Below are 13,484 nucleotides of genomic sequence, written 5' to 3' on the forward strand. Positions count from 1 at the left end.
CGGAGATCGACACAGGCCTTTCCTTTAGTGATATGTCATATTTGCCGTCGGCGTCGTCAGCCACTGGCACCGTTGAAGTAACTTTTACCGAAGTAGGTCCCAAATCATTACTCAGGGAAACCTTATGTGTCGTCCCTGCAGTAGTCGTTTTCAAACTACCACTTTCCCATGTTTTCATGGTTGTACCGCCCACCATCACCGAAGTGGTTTGCGGAACTCCTGTGGTCCATGTGGTCCTAGCGTGATGGTTCTCATGGTCATCACTCGCGGTTAGCATCACCGTTTGAGCTGTGAGTTTCTCCCCCGCATTATTCCTATAGGCATATGGCGTATAGACCAAGGCACCGTCACAAAACGTCCCCCGATAGATCCACCGAGACTGAAATAACTTTTCGTCCCTCACTTCTGCATGAATTAGCTTTTGTGAGGCCATATAATTCAGAAGTATCGTATTCATTAATTTTGCTTGTTCTATTAATGTCGTTCGTAGGGTGAGGTTATGCCTCATGGATAACTCCTCAAGTTGTCTTCGGGAGACGGGTTTTTCTTGCGTTTTTACGCCTCTTCTTATTCGAACCTTTAGTTGTGACAAGTGTTCCTTTATCTTATTTGTGTATTGTACCCCAAGACGGGACAGCCAGTTCCTAATACCCCCTTGTCCATACTCATTTGGTGCCTCTCGAGAAGGGGATAGTATAAACGCAAACCTTTCCCTCCCATTTGAAATCAAGCAGGAAGTTTGATTATCCGGGGTTGCTAAAAGCTTTTTCGTCCGTGTTCGGTTTTCAGGAGCAGCAATTTGCATTGCACCGTGTCGGGGATCCGCAAACACTGCCCGCCCCTCGAAAGGATCGTATAATACTCTATTGAATATTAAGGCTGTTTCGAGATCTCCCACAGCCGTCGAACAAACTTGCCTATTTTCTTTCAGTTCGCACCGCGAGCTATTATGTAAAAGAACCGGGTAAGGGTCATACATTGTCATGTCTGAAGGTTGGGGTTTGGCCCTCGTGCGGATGAATGCCGTATCGGTTTTTCGTCCGTCGAACATCACATGCCAATGCTCCGTATATGTCTCGTTTCTTGCTTGTAGCCATACCAGATTCTCGCTTATCCTTGGCAGAGGGACTCCATTAGGCCATTGATTGCTAGAAAAGGTTTTTCGCCTATCCGGCGGTTTTCCAATAATACTGGGATCGACTTCCTGTATTACAAAATCTAGCGGCAAGAAATTGTCATCCGGTTGTTCCCCCGCGAAGTAGCATTCTATACAAATCACTCTACTTCGACGCCTTCCGGGAGTAACACAATGGCTGAATCTATTCTGTCCGATATCCCATCCATTACGACGCCCGAACTGATAGTGACAATCTGCTTCCACCGTCACATATTGTTCTAACAGGTTTATGATCATTGTCTTATATACGGTTAGTCGCTGTAATGTCTCGAGGGGTAAAGAATGCAAGACTCGGGTTTCTACGTACCTCCAAAAATGTATTACTCCCAGTTTGCCGTTGCGTCGGTACTTTATTTTTCGAGAGTAGTAGTCAGTAGGGTTCAGATCCGGTAATATCCACGACCCAGTCCTTCTGCACACACACTCCCGTTCATACGCCCAGGTTTCATTCCAATACCTGGCGCTTTGGGACGCTGGGGATGATTTGGGCGCAAGTAATTTGTATAAACTTTGCGGTGTGGCCTTTAACGGACCAAACGCTGTGCTGTCAACCTGTATCTGATATCGACGTTGAACGTCTCTTCGAGGCCAGTCTCTTCCTAACACAAAAATTCGTGACAAGGGCACCCCTTGCGGTCTTGGTGGGGCGTCGAAAGGCATCCATCCCGTAATATTAAAGACGTCCTCGGACTCCACGATCATAGCAGATAAGGGTAGTAGGTTTTCGTCAGTTTGGGCTTTCACAAAACAAGCCCACAGGGTTAACAACAGCAACCCTTGTAGTCTTTTCCCTTTGTACAGGCAATCAATTATTGGCATATTAATTTAACATGTAAAAATCTGCAATTCATATAGCTGTGTTTAGTGAAGTGTAATGGTTAAGAGATCTTCGGCGGAGGTCGGTTACCATCGCACTATGGATCTGCGCTCCCTAGTATAAGAGGGAGCTGATGTTATGAACATTGTCAATTCGGTGGCAGTGTTCCGCCTTTGCACGTTCGATCTTAACTTGGGGCAACAAAGGCTATGATACCTGATGCAGCAGAATAGAATAATTATTGCTCCCAATACAAGGGCCACGGGAATCAAAATGGAGCCCAAGCCAGAAAAGAGACCGCTCAATCCCTTTCCAAATAGGCCTCCTATTGCTCCAAGACCCTTCTGTAATAGGTGGCCCGCGCCCTTTCCGACCGATTCTATCAAACTTCCGGCCCCATCTGCCATTCCTTCTATCGTTTTGCCGAAGTTCTCCATGAACTCTCTCCCCCCGGCAAATTCGAAGGGTTTTACCGATACATTTTCATAGCGCCAGTCGGACATATTCACGAACACACTTCGGTTTAGGTCCTTTCTCCATACTTGTATGCTCAGGTCTATTTTATGCTGAGCTTGGTCCAGACGAAGGCGATTTGCCCGGAGTTGGTTCCCGATGTCATGTGTAGAGTTCTCGTAAGCGTCCCTATAGGCGACGAACTGCTGAGCCCATTCTTGTACCCGCAGTGTCCCCCTCCGGATTTGCGTACGATATATCTTGGTAGAGTCAAATATTGACTTGCCGGTCAAATTGGCCAATTCCTGCATGACCAACCGATCGATGGCAAGTTCAGCTTCGCTCAACTCTTTAAAACTCTGGAACTGGGCGAGATCGTTGGTCGCCTGTCGTAGTATCATTTGGCGATTTCTCTCCATCATCTTCTGCATCCACACAAGTCGTTTGTCTGTTAGTGATGCCCTAACCTCCATACCGGCTACCAATTTGTCCAGTTTTTGTTGTTGCGCCGATTGAATCTGGGAGAGTTCATTAATCTTTTTCCCTAACTCGGTCGATCGTTGCGTAGCTTGGAGCATTCTATCATTGATTTGATCTCCCAAATCTTCAGTTACTTTGTATAGTTCATCGGCGACGGTCGCCACGACAGCCACGGTTGCTATAGTGGCAAAGAGAAGAAAGAGCATTCCAAAGAACCGCCTGTGTCGACGTTTTTTATTTCTTATCAGTCCGCGGCCTAACAAATCCCCCTTTATTTCTATTGGCCCCCCTGGAAAACGGGGTCGGTTTCTCTCGGGGTCGAAATGTATTTGGTCCCAAAAGGCTGCTTTTAGTTCTGGTCCACCGACGGCATCCCGACAGATGTCCTCTGCGGTCATCACCCTTTTCTGGCAGTCCTCATCGGACCTTGTCATGGAGGGATGAGTCACCCATATGGGCATAATGTTGTAAGGCGAGCGCGGCCTGCTCGGGAGCCCATCGAATAAACTATTCCATTCGAAGCCTTGGTCGTCACGACCTTCCCAATTTGGGAACGATGCTTGTACCCATCGTATTCTTCGGGGAAAATTTGTAGTGGGCAAATCCCCCCACGTACTGTTATTCCTGATTGGCCACAGATTGCAGGAAGGTGGGTGGGCCATTTTGAAGCTTTTACGTTCGTAGGCCTCCCGTAGATGTTCGTAGCGCTCCTGGGTGATCAGTCCCGCCGTAGCCCGGCAATTAAACATAGGATGGTGGTGGCGTTCCCACGCGGAGTCCGGGCGAATGACATCTATTTCCTGTATTATGATATCTGCCTGGCTTGGTTCCAAGGCGGAAACCACTCCCGAAATCTTGCAAGAGATACAGATACCGTCTGAGCCTGGTAATGACGACACAAGGCGCTTGGGGTTTTCGTTAGGGTTTTTCCAATCGTAGGAAGACGAATAAAATTTAATCGATACTACTTTGTGCGGCCAGCAATGTGCAAAGCTGGAGCTGCTGGCATTATACCTGTTATCCTGGTCCACTTTGGTCCAGTTCCATGTTCCCATCTCCAAACGCTCCGTACGGCAAACTGACCTCACTGCCGAGAAGCTCGCGAAAGCTCGCAACATGACAAGTTTAAACTTAGTCATCGCCATCAGGGTACCATTGACTTGGCCATTCACCAAGGCCTCCCTCAAGTCCCATCTATCCCTAGCGGCGTCCCAAGTCTCGCTCCAAAACCACTGTATCCTGACGTCATTCCCTATCGGACGTACGAATATCGTCTCCTGGTTCAGCACAGCGAAGGACAGGTTCGGTGAAATCTGACCCAGTCGTCGTTGGCAAAGGCAAGTGCGCTCAAAGTCCCGCACCTGTGACCAATATCGTCCTCGTGGAAATGCCATTTGTTGCAACGAAACCCGTTCAGCGACCACGTACCCAAAGGATTCACTGCGAAACAATTCCGGCCGACGATATGCGTGCCTTTTTCCCGTTTTATTGAAGATACTCATTATGTCGTAATCTTCCCATTGTGTCTCGTTGAGAACCACCCAATTCTCTGGCAACGAACCGTTCAGTTCACCCAATTTCCCTTGGGTAAAAGTTCGTCCCCTATTTGCTACAATATTTGTGGGTCCGTGCATGCCGTCCGCCGTCGTAGGCAGCATGCGATCAAGTGTGCAGCCGATACCAAGAGTGATAAAAAGAAGATAAACAAAGTCGTCCATGGAGGCGGAATAGGCGGTACTGGCCACTGCATAAGTTAGTTAATAACACGTCGTAGGCCTAATTTATTGTCTGTAAAAACATAAACAAAACGTCCGTTTATGGCGGGCCACGATTACAATTGCAGCTCCGCGGGCGAAGCGTCGTATTCATTGAGACTGTACTGTGGGTCGTTCCTAATAGTGCGTAGTAGTGCCAGAAAGCGATCACTTTTCTGGTGCTGGCGTTTCCATAACCACTCTCCTACGTAATCGGCCAGTAGATGGCGCGCTAGACCTCGGGATCGATGTAAATGATATTTCAGCGAGCTCCAACAAGCCTCCACGTCATTGGTAAACACCCCTTGCGGGCTTTTAAAGCCAGAGCTATGATCTACAACCCCATGCGTATAGCCCCGTCCCCAGCTTTCTATGCCTTTATAAGAAGGGTATGCATCGGTCAGGATCGTTGATCCGCTGGCTACGTTTTCTTCAATGAGCTTCCGAAACACTGCCGCCGTTCTGTCAGCAGTTATTTCGATGAAGATTTTCCCTGTATTTCTATCTATTCCCCCAAACGCCCATATGGCTTTCCTGGCTGATCGTCCAGAAGAGGCGGCCTTGCGTTTCGCTAGATGGGTCTCGTCAAGAACAACACAGCCTTCAACGCCCCCCAAAGGACGTTTATTCCTCTGGAATTCAGCCGCGCAGATCTTTCGCAAGCGGCCACTCCACACGACCGTTGAACGCTTACTAACTTCGGCTTCATGGGCTATTTGGGTCTGTAGAGCGTCATGGGCCCAAAAATAGATCAGCATCAATAATTTAGGAAGTTCCACATTGCTATTTGCAAACAGTGAATACTTGCGTATAGTCGCCGTAGTATGGCAAGGTGTGCACCGCCATCTAATCCCATCGTCTACAGTAGACGTCGTCTCTTCCTTCATTTCTCTAAGGCATTTTTTACACTTCATTTTTCGCACCAACAGTCCGTGCTCCCTTAGAAACCGTACGCAATCACCTACGTTGAGCAACGCTCCCGCTTGTATTAATCGCAATACGTTGTATGTCCTTCCATGAACGCCTGCGTAAGCAAAATGGTAGAGCGTGTGCAGGTTTTCGGACATCTACTGTCTCTTGCGAGGAAGCGCCGTTTTTTTCAACAGCGCGTCACTAGACGGTTCTCTCCTATTTGTTTCCGTGCTATGGTTAGGCAGGTTGGATAATTCACCTGCTCCGTATGAGACCTAGTGAATTAAAAACCCTTATTTTCAATGTTCATGTACAGCACACATCGTATTAAAGTGAAACATTCACACTCCTATCACACACCCACAATTCAGTGTTCTACACTGGCGCCGTCTAAATTTACGGCGCTTACTTCACTTGAACCGAAATTTCAATAAATTGCAGCTCCATTACGGTGGCGTTCTGAAGGAAATGGCTGCGGCCAAAAATCTTTGTTCGTTTTTACCTTCAATTTGAGACCACATCATTTTTAGAGCGCAGTGCCCCTTTAACCATACATTTGCTCAGCGACAGATTGATGATCGCATTGCTTGTTTTATCATTGGTGCGTCCGCATTTCATGCCGCGTTGACGGTGAGCAGAGGTGACAATCAACGTCGAGACGATAGTCCATGAACATATAATTTATGATGATATATTTCACATAAAACAAAGTTTGTAGAAATGCACACGACATAAATGCTTGACTGAATTGAATATACGCGAACCGAGCTATATGCATCGGAATCATGATTGGTCCTAATCGTTCAATTTCGATATATTGGCTTAAAGTAGTGGTTTTCAACCTTTTTCGAGTCATCGCGCCCTTTTCAACCTCCCCACCGATAATCACCCCCCCCCCCCCAAATATTGGGAACCGAAAAATGGACATACAAACTGTAATCACCGGCGATTTGACTAAAAAAGGTCATTTCTCGGACTTGACTCCGAAAGGACCGTAACAGCACCTCGTCAGCCCCCCCAAAAAAAACGTTGGTGATAAACCAAACTTCTGGGGCTTCGCCCTCAGACCCCCTCCCCGATACCTCTTTACCGCTACTTCTCAGCAAAAATTGTTGGACACTTTAGTTAGTCGGCTTAATTCGCGCGAAGCCCGAAAAATTTCTATCATTCATGATTGAATCGGTCAATATGATCGGGAATTGCATATATATTGCTGTCAATTTTTTATCCTCTCTCTGCTCATGTATTCAGATTTACCGTTAGAGCTGAGTGAGGTGTCTTGGAAAATGTAGGGCCCGTAAATAATAATTAAACATATTCGGGCGGACCCGTGAGTTAATGACTTCGTTACGTGATGGCATGTCTGCTACGTCAAACGATATTCAAATCGCCAGTACGTACTAAACTAAAAGACGCACACGATTTCAAATTGGTATTTCTGCACTGGCAATTAATTTTTCTCTGCGGGATGGCATTTGTCTTGTGGGGTTCTGATTGCCAGGACAGGAACATTTGGCGCCAGCCATTTAGGTGCCCATGGACAATTAAACATATATGTATATCATATATATATATCGAAGTCGGTCAGCATAAAGGCAGTCCTTTTCCGCCAAGGTTTTCTCGTTCTGGCACACTTCTCGGAGTCGCATGTTACATGACCTGAAATTTCATATGTTTTGCTGCGTCATGGCGTGGTAATGGCTGGCGCCTAGATGCCCATATCTATAACTCATGCGTATTATTTCTTTGGGCGAATAGTATCCAATAAGAAAGAAATTCGACACCGTTAAATCGCGCGCAGCGCGAAAAATTCTTGAGAAAGTTGCTTAAATTTCCAAAATAATACTCTATAATTTATGTTAATTCACAAACAATTTTGGGCCGCCTTTGAGCTCGGGCCCCCATCCCAATTGGGGGTTTGAGGTGCGACAGTTACGGTCCTGGACTCCAATATAGCCGTGTTACCGCGCCATCGCCCCCTGTCGTCCTCTTCGTCCGTTTTCGCCCCTATCGCCCCCTTCGCTATTTTCGCCCCCCTGGACCGCCAAATCGCCCCTGGGGGGCGATATCGCCCACGTTGGGAACCACTGGCTTAAAGCAATGTTACCCAGATGTTTTCAGCTGGAGCTAAGTTTATCTCGACTGATTTAATTTAGAGAATATGACCGTCAAGTTAGCGATATCATTTTTCTCAGCCTTAAAGGCATGCCCAGGGCTAGGCTAGGGGCGTAACTCAATAAATATCCCGCGATTGTTTAAAATAAAGAGTGAAATCGCTGAAAGCGGACATAGGCTAGTTGCAAAGTAATCGCACCTCGGTGTGCAGCACACACTCTCAGCATGTGACGAGATAGCGTAGTGGTATAATCCACAGCTACAACACCAATGGGTTGTGGGGTCGAGTCCGACCGAGGTGGACTTCAGAATTCCTACCTAAGTGTTGGAGGTTTTTCTGGGCTTCTCATCGCCATCCCATTCGCGTAAGCGGTGTTTTACAAAAAATCCCAGAAGTGGGCCGTGCTACAAATCGGCATATACGGAATCAAAAACAAGAAATATCGGCCTGGTGTGAATGATCATAGTAGTGGAAAACACCATGAATACCGCAAACAACAACAACACACTCCCAACAAAAAGCGAACCACGCTATGTAGTGAAACAGATGACTGCTAACTCTATTCACTGATGGGCTTGCTCAACAAATATATTATTTTCCAATATAGCGCTGATTGTTTGGCCTTGACGTGGCGCTTGTCAATCAGCTTCCCAAATAGGCCATGTGAGGGCTGACATTTTGTTCGGAACATTTCAAAACCGGAAACTGGATTTCGACTATAAAAAGGTTGGCAACGACTGACTGAATGGATTTGGCATTATTTGATTGCGCATTTCGTAATTGGTCATAACATGGCCACTATGTAGCGATTTCGGTGCGTATAGTAAAACGATTTGAAAAAATAAATTATCCCAGAATGCACCAGAAATGAATGTGGTCAGTCTGACATGGGCACTTCGCGTCCAGTTAGTTCATTACGACTATATGTCCTGGAATGCGGCCATAGGCCATACAGCAATCAAAATGCGGCCGTGAATACCCAAACTGTTGGCCACCCCTGCTCCAGTACCATACTTGCAGAAGAACAACTGCATACATTACATTTAACGGTGATTTCAATTTTAAGGTCCGCCAGTCCGCCATATATCTTTTGAGCTTTTACCGGTCCGCGAGGCGAAAAAGGTTGAGAACCACTGGATAAGTCAACACCAGTGAAATGGGGTAAAAGCGGGTAATTCGGGAGCCGAGTTAAGAAGAGGACTATTGTACTATCGGTCGGAAATTCTTCAAAATCACCAGTTATCTTTTCCGCAACTAGAGCTCAAAATCTCAAAATATGGTAACCCTTCTATCTCCCATTTTATGGCCAGCTACCCATCACCCTCGCCAACACCTCAAGGAAGACGATGGAAATCACTTTGGAAATCACTCCTTTAATATCATACCTTAGCGTTTCACTATTATCGCTGAAACTTGAGAGACTTGATATTTGGGCGAAGAATTGGACATTCTCAGACTTGATCTGCAAAATCCCTAACTGACGTTTCGAACTTGTGGTCTAGCCATTGTGATAGATATGGTGTTATCCGTTATATCGTTATACTCCTAAGAAGTTAGTGTAAACCAGTGCTTCCCAACCGAAGGATTTATAAATGTTACAGTTTCCTATTCAATATCCCAAGTACCTTATATTTTCACGATTAGACGCGCTAATACAAGTTCCTACCCTCTAGAACCGGGGCGGCCAACCGGTGGCCCGCGAGAAGGTTTCGAATGGCCCCCGAGGTAAGTCTCGAAATTAGTTACAACATCAAAAAATGAATTACCCATGTAATTTATTGTGAACTTGCAAGACCAGTCGAAAATTTGATTAGCCTGACCGCCAACTTTGGGATGTTGATTATTAGAATATCAGTTCCGAGGCATTGGCGTAGCCAGGGGCTATCCACATTTCTCGTAGATATTCGTATATGACCTTGAAGTAGAATATATCGTGACAGATTTATTTGACTTGATAAGTTTTTTAGCACTTCGCGTTATTTATCATCACTCAATTTCCTGCTTTTAGTAAAAACACGCCCAATTTGCGGAATTGAGTCAAACTATATTCGCAATCGGTATTGGTATAGAACCGATCACAACGCTGTCTCGCCACGCATATTGCGAAGTATGAGTAACGAGTATCAATATCGAAGATTTCACTGAAGATGCGTCTATCATTTTATGCAAAGGTTTCATCGCCGACGATATTTCTGCGAGTGCAGACGCCAAGTCGCATGTTGGACGACACTGTCTCTGATAATTGCGAATATAGTTTGACTCGATTCCGCTAATTGGGCGTATTTTTAATTTTTAATTTTCAGGTGGGGCATGGATACTAAAAGCAAGAAATCGAGAGAAAATAAATAACGCGAAGTGCTAAAAAAGCTATCGAGTCAAATAAATCTACCACGAAATATTATACTTTATGGTAATATACGAGGATCTACGAAAAAATGTGGATAGCCCCTGGCTACGCCAATGCGTCGCAACTGATATTTTAGGGTTCTATACCAATACCGAAAAAATCATTACCGAGAATGGACATTACCGAGGATGGATACTACTGAGATTATATTTAATCGAGAATGGACGCCACCGAGAATGGACGCCACCGAGAATGGACGCCACTGAAAATGGACATCAACGAGTATGGACACCACCGAGAATGGACAATACCGAGAATGTACATTACCGAGATTGGACACCATTGAGAAAGGACATTACCGAGAATGGACAGCGCTGAGAATGAACATTACCGAGAATGGACACTACAGAGAATATACATTACCGAGAATGTATATTACCGAGAATGAACATTAGCGATAATGGACGCTATCGAGAATGTACGTTATCGAGAATAGCTTCTTGGAGGTACAGAACTTCAATATACAATTGAATAGTATATTCATATTGAAATAAACCCGAATATCTTCGGTTGACACTCGTCAGGGGTAATCGTCAGCAACTAGTAGAGAATTGGAAAGAACATCGTATATCAACAACCGTATCACAATATGACGTTACCAGCATAAAATTTCAAACGAGAGAGCGTTCAATGTACTATTTTTAGGAGCTTCTCGCTCAGCACGATTCCGTCAAACCACTCTTGTACCGCCGATATGTAGATGATACTTTTGTCATATTCAGGAACGAGTCGGAGTGCGATCAATTTCTCATTCGCCTAAACTCGCTTCACCCGGACTTGCAATTCACAATTGAAGAAGAACGCAATAACTCACTGTCATTTTTGGACGTCTTAGTCGAAAAGCACAATACCAACAAATTTGAAACGTCTGTCTTCAGGAGACCGACATTCACAGGCCAATACCTTCGTTGGAATTCATTTAGTCCTCGACGTAGAAAAATCGACCTCATAGGCACCCTCGTGCATAGAGCGTTGATGATATGTTCCGGTAGCAAACTGAGTTTTGAACTTGAAAACATCCGGAAAATCTTACTCGATAACGGTTACCCTGAACACGTCATCAACCGCGACATAAAGAGGAAATTAACGCAATTCAATGCAGAAAAGTCAACAGATCCGAACGAACGAACAACCGAAGATGTTCATATCCATCTCCATCGGATTGGTCCCATTTCCACCCGATTTGAAAAACAATTGATTTCAGCGGTCAGTAAGTGTTACGACACAGTCAAAACCGATGTGATTTTTACGACTACACAACTGCTCCCTCAACACGCAAAGACGTGCTCCCTGCACTTCAGCAAAGTAATGTAGTGTACGAATATAAGTGCCACTGTGATTGTGGCTACGTAGGAAGAACGTCAAAGCGTCTGCAGGAACGCATGAACCAGCATGTCCCCAGATTTATCAGAACACGTGCCTCAGGCTCGGTGAGAAGCTCACACTTAACTCATGCGCTTAAGCTTAATGCTGACAGATCAAAGGCCATTAATTCTGCTATCGGCAAACATCTATTAGATAATCCGATTTGTGCGAATAATTATCGAGACGACAGATTTCGCGTCGTTGGAAGGGGTCGTTAACACTTTCATTTGTGTGTCTTGGAGTCGACTTTTATCAAAATACACCAACCCAAACTCTGTCAACAAAAGGAGTTCGTGTACCACCTGGAAATGGTACATTGAACGCTCTCTCGTTTGACATTTCGTGTTGGTGACGTCATATTTTGTGATACGATTGTTGATATACGATGTTCTTTCCAATTCTCTTCTAGTTGCTGACGATTACCCATGACGAATGTCAGCCGATAATATTCGGGTTTATTTCAATATGAATATGTAATCGAGAATGTATATTACCGACATTGGACACCACCGAGAATGGACATTACCGAGAATGGACACCACTGAGAATGGACATTACCGGGAATGGACACTACCGAGAATGGACATTACCAGGAATGTATATTACCGAGAATGAACACCACCGAGAATGGACATTATCGAGAATCGACGTGAACGAGAATGGGCATTACCGAGAATGGACAATGCCGAGAATCTAACTTACTGAGACGGACGTTTTCGAGAAGGTTGCCCACACCTGGTCTATAAGTGATGTAGTTTAGTACTGCCCCAGTTTGAACGTCTTCCGTAACGAGGAGTTTGGAGGTGCTAACATTGATATCTTTTCAACGGCGACACGACACGCATTTGAGTTGCATTCTAGCAACGTATTCTCACAATCAGTACTAATGTAAGCAATCCGGTTATCGCGAAGGGCAGCATATATATATCAAGAAAAATGTGCCGGATAATCCAATGCATTGCTCTCGAAGTGACATGAAAATTAAATTCTTATGCGTTATGATATATTGATCTCGAAAGGCGAATCATTCGCTCTGTCAATGGGATGCGATTATCATACATATTTAAAAGGATATAGATATATGCCCATCCCATATACACCAAACACCCTGCGTTCACCTTTCTCGGGAATAGATTTTATCTCAACCTTCAACCCTCAACCTCTAACGAATAAAATATTGTTCACCCGCGAGCCCTTGGTCAGCACAATTTATTCCAGTGCCGGTCTCAAATTTTAGACAATTGGGAAGGTTGCAGCCGGAAGGACAGTCGAACTATAATGCGAATCAGTGATTCCCAGTGGCAACCCGAATACGATAAAATTCCGATCGTTAAAGAAGAATGATTATTATCCGACCGCAAAATCAACCCCGGTAGTTCGTTCATACTCGGTATGCGTACTGTTATAGGCAAATCTGTTTTTGTACATTTCGCACCGTATTATAAATAGAGATGATTAAAGTATTCTACCGCGCTACTCGTGTACAATTTTACTAAATAACAACTAGAAGCAGCACTATCCAATACATATAATTTTTTTAAAAAATTTCCGCAGTATTATTAGTTTCAAAATGTAGATTTGGTCCATGAGGCGCATACTTTAGGGGTGGATATTTGCACGATATGTATTCGCGGCTAATTACACTGCAAATAGGTATAATCTTCGAAATCTGAATCAGTGACCCTGATACAGGAGCTATTTCACGTGGTTCGATAGTTGTATGTCCACTTTTTAAGGATAATAAGTAACATCTAATTCAAACAGGATGAGTCGAATGGTAATTATAATAATCCATCAATAATTGTAATCATCGTATCACTTTAATCGCCTTGCCTACATTTACAGGAAGTCATGACCACTCGTTTTATAAACGACGAGGCAAGATTTCGAGCATAACTTCCAGTCATACTGCGGTTTTTCTTGCTCTCTTCCACATATTGCAAAATACAGTGCGATATGTCACACTCGATGTGCCTATGCATAAAAGAAGGATCATGATGTTG

The sequence above is a fragment of the Botryllus schlosseri genome, chromosome 2 (genome assembly GCF_051294905.1).
Source record: "Botryllus schlosseri isolate E-star chromosome 2, Bs_hap1, whole genome shotgun sequence".
Lineage (NCBI taxonomy): Eukaryota > Metazoa > Chordata > Ascidiacea > Stolidobranchia > Styelidae > Botryllus > Botryllus schlosseri.